The sequence below is a fragment of the Chenopodium album genome, chromosome 3 (assembly GCF_948465745.1).
Source record: "Chenopodium album chromosome 3, dcCheAlbu1.1, whole genome shotgun sequence".
NCBI classification, from domain to species: Eukaryota; Viridiplantae; Streptophyta; class Magnoliopsida; order Caryophyllales; family Amaranthaceae; genus Chenopodium; species Chenopodium album.
The window spans coordinates 24,154,920-24,173,279 of record NC_137836.1 but is presented as its reverse complement, the minus strand read 5'-3'; positions in this window follow the sequence as shown (position 1 = coordinate 24,173,279).

Here is an 18,360-nt window from a genome sequence, read left to right as displayed (position 1 = left end):
CACACCAGGACCATATCTTAGGTTCATGCATAAGTCACTCTTTCCGTCATTTGAGTTGGGGGTCCACTCTATCTAAATCATCTTTTCACTCTCCATATAATTTCTCCATACATGTCATTCCCCCCATTCTTCCATGATCTTTCTCCATCCATGCATGTTGAATCGAGCTTGAGTCAAACAATTAACAAAAAGTATCCATGACTACCTTTTCCGCAGTACTTGGTCAAGAAGATAAGGGCACTTAATTAAGGACAACACCTTTGTCAAGTACTACTCTTCGATAAGCCCATCAGACATAGGAAAAAGTTCATACTCTTGTTAATTTGACCGAGATGATGAAGACCCTTGCTCGCGAAACAACAACAAATGGAGCGAATGGAGGAAAGCTTAAACAAACTCTCCAATGACTATAAGTTCCAAGGGATTAGCTCACAAGGGGTCTTAGTGGACAAGGAAATTCTTTCGTAGAAGTTCAATGCCAATGACACCCCTAGATTCAAGCCAACTGACAACCTTTACTTTCACTTATGAGCCTTTGAAACTATAATGAACATTAAGGGGATTGACCTGAAGGTTTTCCACACTTTGTTCTCACTATCTTTAGAGACTGTTTGCCAACAATGGTTCTTTTTCCTTGAAAAGGAGAAAACCTCTTCTTAGGATGGCATAATAAACGCTTTCATAGATAGATACAAATGCAATGTCTAAGTCAAAACTGACTATAGAGAACTCGAGATGCTAAAGCAAAAAGAAAACAAAGGGTTTACCTCTTTTTCAACAAGTGGAAAGAAACTTCCGCTAGTATGATTGAGCTTCCTACAGAAAAGGAGTCTGTAAGGATGTTCATTAAGAACCTCTAAGAGAAGTATTCAAAACACTTGAAATATCAACACAACTTGAATACTTTCAAGGCTGTCTATGACATACGCATTGAAATCGAATATGACCTTTTGAAAGTTGATAGTGCGAATGGAAAGAAGAACAACCACCCTTTTTCTTCCTCTCCCATTAATGAAGTGCACACTACAAACACCTCTAAACAAAAAATCTGAAGGTCAAAAAGAGTGTTCACTCTTCTTGGTATGAGTTACGAGATAGCTTTTGAAAAGCTATACCACAAAGGACTAGTCATGCCCATAGGACCCATCAAAGACCCAATTCCAGAAGCTAGGCCACCTAAGTGGGATCCTAACAAAAATTGCAAATATCATCAAGTGAGGAGTATTGGAAACTCAAAGAAGCCATTCAAGACCTGATTGATGACGATAAAACGTCAGAGATCCTAGCCATCATAGAAGATCAAGCATCCTTCGATCCTTAGCACACCTGTAGGCGAGCCCTTAGTCGAGGCAGGCTATATAACTTCTTTCAATAAAGTGACCATGATTGAGGAGGATGAAGGAAATTTCATGGATATAATATCAAGGAAAACTCGACAAGTTTAAAAGAAGACGTTCGAAAAATGCAAGATATCATCGCCATGCTCTTGAGTATAGTGGAAGGCCTAGCAAATCGGATATCAGTTATCGAACAATGCTACCATCACCAAGACCATAAGAATGAAAAGGACATGTATCTTCCCTCTTCTTCTTCCCATTAAGAACTTAAAGGAAAAATCAATGCTCCTAGACCACAGGTAAAACGGACTATTGAAGAATACACACCAATAGAAATGACTTATAATAAAGATTTTGACTATTGTCATGGTCGAAACCTTATTCATCCCATTGGTCCAAGCCAAGACCCTCCACCAGAGAAACGGTCTCCCAATTGGTATCCAAATTTCTATTGCAAATATCATAGAGGCCATGGTCACACCACTAAAGAGTGCTTCACCCTCAGAGACTAAATTCAAGACCTTCTTGATTCGAATTGCCTTCGCATTTCTTCAAGAGACAAGAAGGTCAAAATCAATAATAATGATGGCAAGAGTAGGAAGAACGACAATCTTTCTTCCATTTCTTCTTATCATAATAGAAGTTGCATGGATAATCACAGACTTAAAAGGTAACCAAAGAAAGAGTTCACCCCTATCTAGATGAACTATGATACTGCTTTTGATCAACTCCATGCCAAAGGACTCATCACTCCTATTGGACCTCTTTAAGATCCAGCACCCGAAAACAAGTCACCCTAATGGGATTCTAACGCTCATTGCAAGTACCATCAGGGTAGAGGTCATACTACTGAAGGCTGTTGGAAGCTGAAAGAGGCCATGCAATATTTTATAGATAATAACAAGCTTCCCATACTTTTAGCTGGTAAGAAGACCGAGTAATGATAAAGCACAAGGCACAAGGTAGATTTCAACGACAAGATTTCATGACCTCCTTTTTCTATTTTTTTTCTCCTTTCCCCAATAAGTCTAGCATAGGCACCTTCATATTTTCCTTAGATTTATTTTGTAGGTTTTTTTTTCTCCTATTTTAATAAAATGAGCATTTATTTCTTTGCATATGATCATCACATTGCATTTCAAAAAAAAAAAAAAATACCAAACTAAGTACAAGGTAGACTTATGATTTGAGGCACCCCTTGTAGTCATATCATATCATCTTCACCCTTTAAAAATATAAATCCTTTCTTGATAAACCACTTTGAGCCTCGTCTAACGATAGACCCTTATTTCTTCAACCCACATCTACCTAACCTTGGGATGGTATATTGTGCAACTTATGCAAGTTCTAAATACAAAAGCTTGAGTGATTTTACCTAGATCTCAAAAATTCAAAAAAGCAAAATATAATAAAAGTGTGCTAGAGTTCCAATGTCATTGATATGCACATGTCTTTGATATGAACACATCTAAGATTGAGTCTCTTATCGAGTGCTCGGTACCGTGCCTGAGAAACATAAATGCCAAGTAAGTGATAGACCTCATGATCGAGATTTCCCACACTTATCATAAAAAGCAAAAGCAAAAAAAGAGAGCAAAAAATAAACAAAAGAAAGAGAGTTCAAAAGTGAGAAAACCTCAAGAATAAAAATATAAAGATTTCAAAAGTAAGGTTGCACACCTTGGGGGCTTATCTAGGGTTTTGAGCCTTTATCCCCTTCTTCTTCAACCTTTAGACTAACCACGTTACATCCCTTCAAGGACCTCTTTGAGGTATACACACACTTGTTCGAGGTTCGGTTAGAGCTATGTTTGGCCTGATTCCTAATGGATATGTAGGCAACTTCACATTGTGGTGCGGCCGTAATAAAAATGCATTCACATTCACATTCATACTTAATCATATCAAGGGATCTCTAATGCTCATCCTTATCCACTTAGAGCTAGACTTGGGGGCTTGATCGCTACATCATTAGCTTACCTAGCGTAAGAGTCACCACTATTTGACTCTTTTCAAAATACTTTTCCACACACTTAGCTCTTAAGGCCTCCTTATTGTCACTTTCACACATTGCACAGATACATGACCAAATAATCCTTCCTATAGGAACCCTTTGTCATGAAATCTTAACACAACGTTGAAGCATGCCTTGTCATTTCAAAATTATTCATCATATGTAATCATTATTGCATCGTAAAGTATGAAGTGCTTAGCGTCCGCGCCTAAGTTACCCAAATACTTTCATAATCGAGTCAACAATTGAGATAGCATAGGATGAACTAATCCTTGCACTATGAGATACAACGTCGGCGCATACATTTGATTAAGCTCATTCAACATGAACCGTAAACGTTCAAACACTCACTTTGATTCTTTTTCTTGTCTTTCTTTTTCGGGAGAAAGTCGGTACCCTCCACAAAAATGACGGAAAATTTTTGTTTTTGTTTTTTGCATTTTCGAGTTGCACAATCACATTACAATGCATACACGAGTCATTTACGTCAAGTCATGTCTTATCACATCACATCGAGTTGAGTTTACACACATGTATCAAAACACATTGAGTCAACCTTAAGTCAAGCAAAGCACCTTGAGTAAACCTCAAGTCAAAGCAATTACAATGTCAAGCACACTAAGTCTTAGGTCAACCCTAATAAAATCATCAAGCCTTAGGTCAACCTTAAGAAAAACACCAGCAAAGTCTTTTAGCAATCTTTTGATTTTACATGATACGACTATCCAGCAGAGCTCGTGTTCACAGCCAATCAAACGATCTCAACAAACACTCAAGCATTCAAAGCTCTTTTGTTCAGAGACGCGTGGACATATCATCAAGCTCTTTTGTTCAGAGATGCGTGGACATATCATTTGAAGCTCTATTGCTAAGAGACGCGTTGACATATCATCAAGCTCTTTTTTTCAAAGACGCGTAGACATATCATTCGAAGCTCTATTGTTTAGAGACACGTGGACATATCATCCAACTCTTTTGTATAGAGATGCGTAAACATAAAATTTGAAGCTCTATTGTTCAGAGATGAGTGAACATCAATGGAAAATGCACAACAAAATTACAAGCAACAACACAGCAAGCATTCCAGCAAATGAGGATCAACAAGCAGTGATCTTCGATAACTTTCCTAAGAAAGTTATCATGTAAAATCGAGGATTGTTACAAGTAGAATGGTCTTCGATGATGTTTCCTAGCATGTGGAGGGTTGTCACAAAAAACTGAAGATGACTACAAGCAGAGTCACCTTTGACGACAAAAGTTGTCATAAAAGCGGAAGATGGCTACAAATAGAGTTATCTTTGACTATGTTCCCTGGTGTAGGCGTCGTTCGAAATGCGCCTACGTTAAAGCATGTGTAAATATGCTTGGCGCTCATAGGAAGTGGGAATTAACATAATACGATTAGGAACAAGGAAAGTAGGAAGCCGCCAACAAGTTTTTGAGGAACTTGTAAACCGTTCATGGATCATTTAAGGCAACCACGATTAAGGGACAACGATAGGCAACAACGATTGACCCATTAAGGTTACACCCTATTCATAATCCATGGGATTACTAACTCCATATGGTTCGAAACCATGAAAGGAGGATCGGGGATGATGGTACGAAGTGAGTCATGGAGTCACATTCGCCCGTATCGACCTCTACTCGATTCTTATAGCGAAAATTGATTCCTGTGATCTCAAAGGCATACAAACAAATATTCAATTTGTTACAATATATTATTATACTAAATTGGTTAAATATTAATGCAGCACATAATTCTAATATATTAGTTATCACTTGATTAAACAACAAGATTAAAAAGGAACATAATTATTTCTTTGATTTTGTTTGCTTGCAACTATAAAACAATAAACGAGTTAGTAATTTAAAGGAAAATTAATAAAACAACAATTAAATTAAATTAAATTAAATAGAGTTTATTTGGGGCCAAACCCTTAAATAGTTCTACCTTTCACACACTGGTTTAAGGACAGAACCTCGGGTTAAGTATGGACTCCTTGGAATGCTAAGGAAGAATTGTGTAATTAGGAATATAGGTTTAAGGCTTACAATATAAGAGAGAGAGAAAATAATGATTTTTGGTGTAAAAGAGAGGAAGAGAGAATGATTTGGTGCCCCGAACTGTAGAAAGGAGGGGGGTATTTTTAGGGAAAATGAGCAGAGGGAACACACAAAACCCTTAAAGGATAAAAACCCTAAAAAAGGTTGTCGCGACACGACAAAGCATGCCGCGACACGACAAAGCATGTCGCGACACGACAAAGAATGCCGCGATACGACAATATTGCCGTGACACGGGGGAAATTAGTGAGACGCGGGGAAAACAGGAGTGACGCAGGACATAACATAGGCTAGAAAAGATAAAACGCGTGGAGGGTTTACACGGCGAAAACACAAGAAAATTCCGTGACACGGCACACGTAATGTGACACGGTAGTGTCCACCGTGGCACGTATATTATATCGTGTCATGGTAAAAAATTGCGTGAGAAAAAGCAGAAATTACACGGAAAAAGCACCGTGACACGATGAGAAATACCGTGTCACGACAAAAAGGTACCGTGCCACGGTGGAGTGTCACACAAAAAACATTGAAAATAGCACCGTGACACGTTTTATAGTACCATTCCACGGCAGCAGGCACCGTGCCACATCATCAGGAGCCGTGACACAGTGCTTTTACACTCTGCGCGGTAATTCCAGTTTTTTACATGTTTTTAAAATTATCATAAATTTTGATCCGTCACTCGGAATAAGACATATAATATATCATTGGAAATCTTATCAAGTCTACTTTTTAATTCAATTAGAATCAGTTCAAAATCATCTGAAGATTTTAGGATATAGCCGTTTGATTAGAAGGGTGTCGGGTTTAGGCCGAGTTTAGTATTTTGCTCATATCTTCTTTGTTTTGAATCAGAATTGGGGTTATGATATATGGTTGGAAAGCTTATCTCAAGGCATATTCAACAAAATAATAATTAGAGCAAAATTGTTAGGCCAACAATCAGTTTCTCTCGGTTTTGTGATGTGGACACGAAAAGTAAAAAATAATTTATGGTTTGGGGAAATAAGCTAGGAATTGGATTGGTTTATGAAATGTATTGGAAAGAACATGGATTTAAGAACTCCAATGATTAAATACTCAACCCGACCAATAATGGCGGTGGAAGTTTGTTTATCATCGGGTTTGGTTTTGGGGAGCCATTTTTAGGTGTCTATAGAAGCCCCCACTTTGACTAAGTTTGTAGAAACGTTAGTTTGGAAAACGATAGTCAAAGTAGTCGATAGGGACAGAGAATGATTTAAGACGTTCTGCGATCCTAAATCACTCTGTATACGCCGATACCTGTAGAAAAGTGTTAGTTATACAGATAAAAGAGTAAAGGGATAGAATGCGTATCTAACAACAGTGCATCGGTGACAAATATGTTTGGTAGCTTCTTATGCTTGAAGGAATCCACCGGATGGCGTTTGTTGAAATGATTTCCATGCTTGAGGAAAGCCGACTGACGAGTTTGGTATCTTTCTATGCTTAAAGAAATCTACCGGATGATACTTTTCATGCTTGAGGAAATTCGACATATGAATTTGGCGGTTTTTAATGCTTGAAGAAACCCACTGGATAATACTTTCAATGCTTGAGGAAAGTCGACAGATGATTTTGGCAGCTTTCTATGCTTGAAGAAATCCACCGGATGACACTTTCCAAGCTTGAGGAAAGACTTGTTTGATGATGAGATTGCAAGTCTCTGTGTATCGAGAACCTTGCGCCGTGAATCGTCTTCGCTTAGGAGATGATCACTAAAATGATAATGGTTCGCTTGTCCCCGAACGTGGGTTGTGGTTCGCTTGTCCCTAAACATGGGCTGTAGATGGTCTGCTTGTCCCCGGATGTTGGCTGTAAATGGTTCGTTTGTCCCCGAATGTGGGTTGTAGATGGTCCGCTTGTCCCCAAACGTGGGCTGTAGATGGTCCGCTTGTCCCCGGACGTGAACTATAGATGGTCTGCTTGTCCCTAAATGTGGTCTACAGATGGTCTGCTTGTCCCCGGAAGTGGGCTGTAATTGAGATCTGCAAAATAAAATTTGCCTAGGGACTCGTATAAATTATGATTGACTTGACTAAATGACTTGACCAAGTTTGACTTGACACGACATGACATTTATAAGCTTGTGGTTGTGTGTGTATATGGTGTGTGTGTGCAGACACAAGCAACCCAAAATGCAAAAGCAAAAATTTTCAGTCATTTTTGTCATGAGACGAGTCGAGGGTACCGACTTTCTCCCCAAAAGAAAGACGTGAAAAATGAAATTTTATTTTCGAACTTCCCTCGATGAGAAAATTTTGAAAAAGTTTTTTGAACTTCTCCAAAAAAAAGGAAAGAAGTTTTGAACTTCCTCGTTGAGCAAGACAAAATGAATTGCATGGATTTAATTGCTTATCTTGAAAATAATGTATGCATGATGCATGTTCTTAGGCCAGGAGGCTAAGGATGATTACATCATGTGACACGATAGATGAATGAACTTAGGTCATGGAGCTAAGCATCATATATGGTGTAAAGAAGCGATCTTGAACGTCACTTAGGTCTAGAAGCTAAGCACGTATATAGATGAAGTAATTATTGCATAATGAACGTTGCTTAAGTCAAGGAGCTAAGCACGATATGATTTGTATGATTACAAATCATTGATATATAAATGTTGCTCAGCACATTATGCGATGCATGAAACAATGAATATTGCTCAAGTCAGGAAGCTAAGAAAGTATACAACATTTCTTCTAATGAATGTTGTCTTGAAAGATGATGAAGCATGCGCAGTAGGGAAACAAGATTTCATGATAAAGGGTTCCTAAGGGAAATATGATATGGTTATGTATGTGTGCAAGAAGTGTGTGAAAGTGATACTAAGGTGAGGCTGTAAAGGCTATGGTGAGGGAAATATATGTGAGAAGAGTCGAGATGGTGACTCTTTAGGCTAGATAGGCTAAATGATGTGGGTTCAAGCCCCCACGTCTAGCTCTAGATAGATAGGGTCATAGGGATAAGCATTGGATATTCTTTGACTCGGTCATGCATATGAATGCGGCCGCACCTCAATGTGAGGTTGCCTACGTATCCGTTAGGAATCAGGCCGAACGTAGCTCTAACCAAACTTTGCACAAGTGTATGTACACCTCAAAGAGGTCTTTCAAGGGTTGTAATGTGGTTAAGTTGATGGTTTATATAAGAAAAGGGTACAAGGCTCAAGACCCGAGAGAATCCCCAAGATGTGTAATTGTGAATTTGAAAATTTTGAATTTTACTAGTTTATTTTGAATTTTTTTTTGAATTTTTTTTTTCATTCTTTTGAATCAATGTGGGCAATCTCAGCTCATGCGATCCATCAGTCACTTAGCATTCATGGTTCTAAGGCACGGTACCAAGCACTCGGCGAGAGACGCAATTTGAGACGTGTTCATATAAAAGACATTGGAACACTTGCCATTAGACATTGTTTTAATGTTGCTTTGCTGGTTTATTTTATTTTATTTTATTTTATTTTTTTATTTATTTATTTTTTTTTAAGTGAACTTGCTTTCTTAATGTTACACAATTTGCAGACCTTCCCATCCCAAGGTTAGGTGAATGTGGGTTGAATAAATGAGGCCAACCGTTAGACGAGGCTCAAAGTGGTTGATGAAGAAATTGATATGTGATTGAAAATGGTTTAAGAGGAATGACAGGGTTGCAAAGGTGCCTCAAATCATTGGTGTACCTTGTTTTTAGTTCGGCAATTGATTTTTTTTTTTGCATAAGAAAATCATGATCGAGATATAAAGGAATAGTGCTCTTGATATTGATGGAAAAGGTGAATCAACAAACACAATGATCAAATAACATAAAGGGAAATCTATGCTAGACTAATGGGGAAAAAGGAGATGATTAAGAAAAAAAAGGGTTTTTCTAAGCTATGCCCTCAAGGTTTTTGAGTTTCTAAGGTGTGTCCATGGTTTTTCAAAATTACAAGTTGTGCCCTCCAACTTAAGTTGTTTAATTAACTGTACCCTCTGACGTAAACTCGACGTTAGAATTGTAAATAAATAGGAAGTGATAAGAAGCGGATGAGAAAAAAGAATAAGAAATACACCGAGAGCTTGACATATCAATTGTTGCTTTTAGAAGAAAGAAGGAAAAGCAGATGAGAAAATTTGGAAAAAAATGTTAAATGTTAACCTACTTATATAATTCTAACCCAATCTGGGCGTGAAATTTCTCTCCAAAGTGTGGTAATGAATCGTTAACACAACTACTAACATTAGATTAACGTTATAGGGTATGGTTGAATAAACACCTTAAGTTAGAGGGTATATCTTGTAATTTTAAAAAAGCATGGGCACACCTTAGAAACTCAATAACCTTGGGGACACAGCTTAGAAAAACCCAAAAAAAAATCATGAAATCTTCCATGATGAACTCGTTGTGCGCTTGGTCTTTATTACTTCTTGCCGCATGTAGGGACATGGTGTACGACTCGAGTCGGAAGATAAAGATAGCGTGTGGACTATACTTGACTCGTGAGTGATTAAGTGATGTTATAAGACTCGTGGCATGATCGTATGGCTAGACATGTGAACAGTAACCAAAATGATTGACACGCGGACCAAATTAGCACGAAAGACCAAAATAGGGGCCGACTAGACTTAAACTTGGGCTCCGTGTCACGGCGCAACTTTTGTGACACGACAAACCTGCACCGTGGCGCGGTACAGGCCGCCGTGACACGGTACCGATTGCCATGACACGACATTTTTTGCCTTGTCACGGTAATAAGTTTCAGGTGTTTATGTGATTTTACTAGTTTTTTTTGTCAATTTTTAGAGTTTGTACTAATTACTAAGTGAGTACGGTCCATTGACAATTGTTAGTCATAAAATAATCCACCATAGACAAAGAAAGATCGTTAAGGTTAGGATCAAAACGACCAAATATACACACATAGGACACGTAGGCACAATGATGCAAAGAATAGTTTGCAACCTAAGGTCCAGTTCTATGTTCCACTATGGTCAGGTTTTATTTGGTGTCAAAAGAGTATCATGGTTAAGAGTTTGGACGCGTTAGCAAGGCAGCCTCCCTTGAGGGTGTATGCCAACGGGCGGCTTCGCGAATTCGTTATGAAATGGAACTCGACTCCATGGTTTGGGTGGATTTAAAAATTCGGATGAACCCTTATTGCCATGAGCTTTTTGGGTTGATAGAGCTTAAATCCCCCGGGGTTAAGACGTATGTAGAACGCACACATTTTTTTAGAAAAAACGAAGGAAGTTGACTGTGAGAAGAGAAAATAAGCCTCTGGACATATTTAGGACTGCCGTGACACGGCAGAATGTACCGTGTCACGATGCTGCAAACTGTGTGACGGTGCCCAGCGTTGTGACACGGCAGCATCTGCCGTGGCGCGGCAGATCAGAAAATCTAACTGATGCACTGTTTTCCTTAATTCGCAATCAAGTTATTTAATTTTTCCTACGGGACATACCTAAATGGGACGTTGAAACGTCTATGCTTATGCAAAAATGCCAAATTAATCACAGGAATACTATTCAAGAATGTTTCAAGTCTCATCCACTCATCTTAATTAAATACCGATCATTTAAATCGATAAATAACCAACAATCCTCCCCAGTGGAGTCGCCAAATTGTAGGCGTCGTTCGAAATGCGCCTACGTTAAGGCATGTGTGAATATGCTTGGCACTCATAGGAAGTGGAAATAATTGACATAATACGATTAGGGGGACAAGGAAAGTAAGGAGCCGCCAACAAGTTTTTGAGGAAGTTCTAAACCGTTCATGGATCATTTAAGGAAACCACGATTAAGGGCAACGATAGGCAACAATGATTGACCCATGAAGGTTACACCCCATTCATAATCCATGAGATTACTAACTCCATATGGTTCGGAACCACAAAAGGAGGATCGAGGATGATGGTACGAAGTAAGTCATGGAGTCACATTCACCCGTATCGACCTTTACTCGATTCTTATAGCAAAAAATGATGATTGTCATTTATGGCACTCATTTGGTTCTCTTTAGGGTGGAATTCATGCTATTTTATAGCTCTTTTCTTTAGTTTTTCCTTAGTTTTACTCTTTATTTCCTAAGTTTGCATTTTCTTAGTTGAATTTCTATTTTTATGCATTTCTTGGTTTATTTTGTTATTTTCTATTTTATTTGCTTGTTTTTGTTAAATTTTCAGGTTATGATCATAATTCGAAGATTTTCGAGTCTCCTTTCAAGTTTTACTTTGTTTGAGATGCCTCTAGCCTACCATTTGAAGTTCAAGTTTGATGGAGTGTATAGTCCAAGTCTTCTAGCTCGTGCATGCAAGCGGTGGGTACACCATTCTTGGTGTTGAACCCTCTGTGGGGGCTATTTGGAGACTACGTTCTTCCGTGTTCATCAACATCATCAAGTGGAGCGCACGAGGAAGAGCAAGTTGAAAGTGAAGGAGGCTGCCCTACTCCCAGGCGCGGGCGCGCGCGACCATGGCTCGGCCGCGCGACCTGCTGACGCGGGCGCGCCTCTCCTGGGCGCGGGTGCGCCTCTTAGTTTCTCTGTTTTGTACCCAGTTTTGCCTGGCCGCGCTCCCCCTTGTAGTTGGCCGCGCCTGTACGGGTCTATTTTGGACGATATAACTAATTTCTCTTTGTTAGTTTTACTATATATAGACTTTCCTTCTATTTTTAGTAAGAAAAGTTTTTAGAAGAGAATTAGAATATAAATTTTAGATCATTTTGTAGAGAAAGAAACTCTAGGTTGTATAGAGAGAAGTTCTTGAGTGATGATTGAAGATTGATGATTCTAAGCATTTTCTCCATTGATTTGAAGCAATTTTTTTAAGGATTTCTTTTACTTTAATGTAATATTTACCTTTTGATTTCAATTGTTTCGTTGATTGTTCAAGTTTGATCGAATTTGTGATTGAATTAGTTTGATTAATATGATGATGATGAATTTGTTGTTTAGCTTAGTTTTGATATTTATTTTCATGGATTGAGAGTAGTTTTCTTGCTAGAGGAATGGTGAAGCATATATGAGTAATGGATTGATGCAAATTGGGGGAAATTGATGGAGTTGATGTAGTGATTAAATTGGTTGATAGATTAAGTGCATGTGTGTGATTGATTGAAGAGTAGCTAACTTTGATTGTTGCACTAGATTGCATTGTAAGTTCACATTGATACAGACAATTGATTTGTGGCTTGCATTTGTCGATTGAGTTGGTTTGTGAAGTTCCTGGCTAGAGTCTCTCGTAGTTGGCGCTAGTTTGACCTCTAGGAGATTAGCCTACCATACTCTCTTGATTGCTTAATTGATTTTCCCTCGTAACACTCGACTTAGTCAATTCCAATCCCAATTAGTTGTATCCATTGCATGTATATGTGGATCCTAAACCCTAGTGTTTGATATATTTGGTTTAAATCTCGTTTCCTTAGTTGTTTAGAGTATACAAACCTTTCTTCACTTCTTCGAAATAGCTTAGATTTAGCATTAGCATTCACCTCCCATTCCTAGTGGTTGGACCCTCGACTTACTCTTATGCTAGTTATAAAGGTGTGTTGAGTGATTATAAATTTTATTTGGCCTAGGGAAGATTAGTCAAACGACCTAGTCTCAACCCTTGTTCAAAATGGTGCCGTTGTCAGGGAATGGCGTAGTTGTTTGCTATTGTTGTTGAGTCTATTTCACCTAATTCAAAAAAAAAAAAACAAAAAGATTTTTCTCTTTAGGCTACATTTGTAGCAGTGCTATTGATATTTACTTTTGAGTTTTTGTATGCATAGGATAAGAGGAAGGAACCTAGTGCCATTTGATCCAGAAATTAAGAGAACAATAACAAGGATAAGGGTTGCTAATCGTTCTTCAAGTCCAAGCTCTCTAAGAGAGGAAATTCATCAAGAAAGAGAAGAGAAGGATCGAGGAAGCATGGGAGCTAATCCAAGAGTTGCTTTGAAGGAGTTGGGAACTCCCGGTACTTATAAATTTGAGAGTGGCATAGCTCCACCAACAACTCCCGCCAATGACTTTGAGATAAGGATGACAATGATAGAAATGATTGAACGAAGGCAATTTAGTGGTGCCAAGCATGAAAGCCCACTAAACCATGTCAAAGAGTTCGAGAAGTATTTTAATATCAAGGTTAATGGGGTTTCTCAAGAATTCATAAGGCTCAAGCTATTTTCGTTTTTCCTAATCGGAAGGGCTTTGGAATGATTAGACAAGGAAGTGAAACCTAATTCCTTGAGAACTTGAGATGAGGTCACTAAGGAGTTTATTTCCCGTTTCTACCCTCAAAAGAAGACCGCCGAGGCAAGAACACTAATCCAAAGTTTCAAGCAAAAGCCTAGTGAGAGTTAGTATGAGGCTTGGGAAAGATACAAGGAGTATCAACGAGAATGTCCTAATCATGGAATTCCGACTTACCAAATCATACAAATTTTCTATGGAGGATTGAGCCCCAAGGGAAGTTGTGTCTTGATGCCGGAGCCGGAGGCCCAATTATGAATAAGACCGAAGAAGAGGTTGTTGACATATTTGAGGATGTAGTTCGTCACTTCATGGATTGGCAAAAAGGGAGAGAGAGAGAGTCTATAAGCAAGAGTGGCTCAACGGTTTATTCGGTTGATCATCTCAATGCAATCAATAACTTGTCTTCCCAAATCTTAAATTTGGGGAAGGAGATGACATTGATAAAAGCCAATATAGAGAGTGCCTCTTCGGTTGCACCAAGTCTTCCCTCCGCATAAAAGGAAGAGGTATGCCTTCTAACTCTACTCCTCCTTCTACCTCAAGTAATATGCCAAGTGGTTGTGTATTTTGTGATGTTTGTGGGTCTTATGACCATGACTCTTCTAATTATCCTAATGCTTTTGAAAGTTGTGATGATGTTGAAAACAATGATTGTGAGCAAGTGAATTTTGTTTCCAATAATAATAATGGACAAATATTTGATGGTCCAAGGAATTTTGGGAATAGGAATACTCACTAACAAGGTGGTTTTGATAACTACAACAATGGTGGTTATAGGAACCAAGGAAATCAAGGTTTCCGAGGTAACTATAACAATCAAGGTTATAGTAATCAAAACCAAAGCCAAGGGTATGGAAATTCAGCCCAATCTCATGGTTTTGGTGGCCAACACCAAAATTTAGTCAACAATCAAGGCCGAGGTAATTGGAATAATCAAAATAGGGGAAATTTCCAAAACAACAACCAAATGGGACCCCTACCCGGATTTGCTCACCTCATGGCAATGGTGATTATTCTTATGCTCAACCCCCATTTTCCAAGAATACCTTAGAGGAAATCATCAAAAACCAAACCAAGATTTGAACACTTACATGTCGGTGAGTGATAAGAAGTTTAATGAGATGATGATACACAACAAGATGCTTGAAACCCAAATCACTCAACTAGCCAACACTTTGAAAGATTGTTCTAGCCCTTCGTCATTACCTTCTCAAGGAGTTGATCCTAAGAAACCCGTTTATTCTATCACCACAAGGAGTGGAAAAATGTTTGAAGAGAGAGTTTCTAGAAGTAGTGAGGAGGCTGAGAAGAAGAGTGATTCATGTGAGGAAAAAGAGAAAGATGTGTCAAAGAGAGTGAGCAAAGAGGAAGTCCATGAGAAAAAGAAGAGTGTTGAGAGAGTGCAAGAGGAAGTGAGAAAACCCGACCTTCCATATCCCTAAAAGTTTATGAGAAACAAATTAGATGAACAATTGGGAGATTCCTTGACATGTTGAAGGAGTTCCATCTTTCTATCCCTCTCACCGAAGCCATGATCCAAATGCCTAGATATTCCAAATTCCTTAAGGATATCTTGAGTGACAAAAGAGAGTGCAATGAGATAGATTCGGTATAACTTGGTGAGTGTTGAGTGCCTTGATTCACAATGACCTACCAAAGAAGATGAAAGATCCAGGTAATTTCTCCATACCTTGCAAAATCAAGAGTAAGTTGTTTGAAAATGTATTATGTGACATAGGTGCTAGTGTTAGCATTATGCCTTACTCGGTGTTTAAGAAGTTTAAGCTAGGATAACTTTTTCCTACGAACATGACCTTGCAATTGGCTGATAGATCCATTAAGTTCCCAAAACAAAGAGTTGAGGATGTTCCCCTTAATATAGGTGGTTTTACAATTCCCGTAGATTTTATTGTGCTAGAAATTGAAGAGGATGACCATATTCCTATTATTTTAGGGAGATCATTCTTAGCTACCTCGGGAGCTTTAATAAATGTTAAGGGAGGTCGTATCACTTTGAGAGTTTGTAATGAAAAAGAAAGTTTTGAGTTAAAATCGATGCAGGAATCCTTGTCTTTTGTGAAAGGAATCATGAATGATAATTCTCTTCGTTCATTGGATAATGTGGGTGTGATTAATTCTTCAACTAACGGTGTTCATGAGATTTTTGATGATGTGCTTGTGATTTTTGATTGCATGAAAGTAAGTGAAGAGAAAAAGGAGCTTTCAAAGGCTATGGACGAAGAGGCAACTGACATTCCACATTGGTTTGAGCTTTGTCCTCAAGAGGAGGAGGAAGTTTCCATGGAAGTGGATGGTGTTAAACCGTCTACAAGAAGGAACAAGGCCAAGAAGAAGGCAAGGTCTTCTAGGAAGAAGCGAATGAGATTGAAGTTAAAGTATGAGAAAGTTGTTTTTGAAGTTCAAGCAAATGAAGTTTCATCAAGCAACAATGAGGAGTTGCTAAAAATTGAAGAGAAAATTGTACCTTCCGCCACTTTGAACAAGGTGGTATCCTTTGACCCTCCATGATTTGGAGGAAGGGTCAAGCTTAGGACCATAAGCAAGCGCTTCCCGGGAGGCAACCCAAAGATTTATAACTTTTTCTTTTTATTTTTATTTTCTTAATTTATTTTCTTTTATTTTCCTTTCTTTCAGTTGTATTTCTTTTGGATTTATAGGGTGAATTCATGGAGATGGAATAATTCAAATGAGCATGAGCAATGGGAAGGTGTTTTGCGATTTTTGATGTGATCATATTCGATTTTATCAAATTTTAAGGTAAAAGGGTAAGAAATTTTAGTGAGGTAAGATATGGAAAATTGTGCTAAAATTTGAAGAAAATTTGAACTTGGTGGGTTCATTGTGGTGCTATCATTATTTTGGGATGTTGAGCCCACTATAACCATGTTTAGAAACTGCCATATTTGGTGGGTTCAATAGCCCCGGGATGATATTGAGCGAAAAGCCCACAGGTGAACGCAATAAAGAAGCAAGAAGAATGAAGTCCTGACTGGCGTGGGCGCGTCAGGGGAGGGCGCGGCCGCGCGCGATAGTGGTGCGGGCAAGCTGCCAGGCCGCGCGGGCGCGCATCCCTGCAGTAGTCGCACCACTTCTCACTCACTCACAAACCGCACAACCCTAACCCTACTTTCATAAAAAAATCATCATCAAATCTTCTAAATTCATTCAAAAATCATTGAAATCCTTCTACAAATTCATCATATTCAACAAAAATCACACTACTTTCATCCATTTCAATCTCCAATCTCTCTCATCCATTGTTGAAGCAATTTGGGGTTTTTCGATTTTGAGAGAATTGATGGCTAAAACTTGTTCAATCGTGCTCCTTGTATGGTATAATCATCTTCTCTTACGCTTAATTGCCTTATTATATCATATAGTTGCAAGTATTAGATGGTTCATGGTTGTGAATAGTAGTAGTATGAATTTTGGTGATTTTGATGATTTATATTGAATTTTAGATGATTATTTATGTTGTTTGTTGATTGTTATTGCCTCACATTGTGTTGTTTGTTGATTTTGTAACTAATTTGAGCATATTTGTTGAGAATTGGTGAAGTTGGATTTTTAGTAGTTTGGTAATATGATATTGGTTTAATCAACATTGGTTTTTTGGTTTCATTGTGATTGGTGATTGATTGGGAAGCAATTGTTGATTTGAATTGGTGGTGATTGTGAAATTTTGAGATTGTTCGATTTTGGTAATAAGTTGTTGATTGGCGGTATTGGTAAAGGAGTGTCATTGAGGCATCTTGAAGTGTTGGTTGGTGTTTTTGTGGTGTTTGTGGTGTAGTGTGATTGGACTTTTGAGTTAATATCTTCGGAGGATCGCCATGTCTAAACACATAAAAAACCTTCTCAAGAAACGCAAGACCAACGTAACCATTAAAGAACCCACTCCTACCCCTCTACCTCGCAACCTCACCAACCTACCCCTATTCCCAAATTACGAATCACCGACCCAATCCAAAAAGCAAGATTCACCAAACTAAAAGATAGCCGTTCCCTAAAACCTTCCCGACATTACTTCCAACCGGACATGATCAAGTTGGGAATTGATCAATATCTAAGGGAATTGCTCCACAACCTTCGCATGGGAACATTTGTGAGTCATAGCTTCCTTACTTATATTCAAACTACTTTGGAGTTTTTGGCTATGGTGGATCTTGTTGTAGTTAAGGAAGGAAAATACCGAGTTCGATTTAAATCTTCAACAACCATTTTGATCATTCTCTTGAAGAGTTCAATGCGGCTCTTGACTTTTATCCAAATTCGGATATTTTGGATCCCGAGCTCTTTTTCAACAATGAGTATGATCAAAATTCATGGTGGGATGTCATTTACGGGTGTGGTGAGTTTGAGACCCGATATGCTAAGATTAGTAAGGTGTTCCAACCTTGTCTTCGAGTTCTCCATCGGCTTTTGGGGTACTCGGTGTAGGGAATATTTCAAGCATTATCCCTTAGCTTGAACCCCACTGTGATCATACACTAAAGTACGGTGGCGTCCAAAGGGAAAGAAAATAGAGCAAAAGAGTCCCCAACAAGTTTTTTAGGAACTTGTAAACCGTTCACGAGGTGAAGGTTACACCTCTTAACGATCCAAGAGATCGTCAACTCCATAAGGTCTTGAACCAAATAGGGTCCGGGGATGAAGGTACAAATCCAACCTAAAAGAGATTGA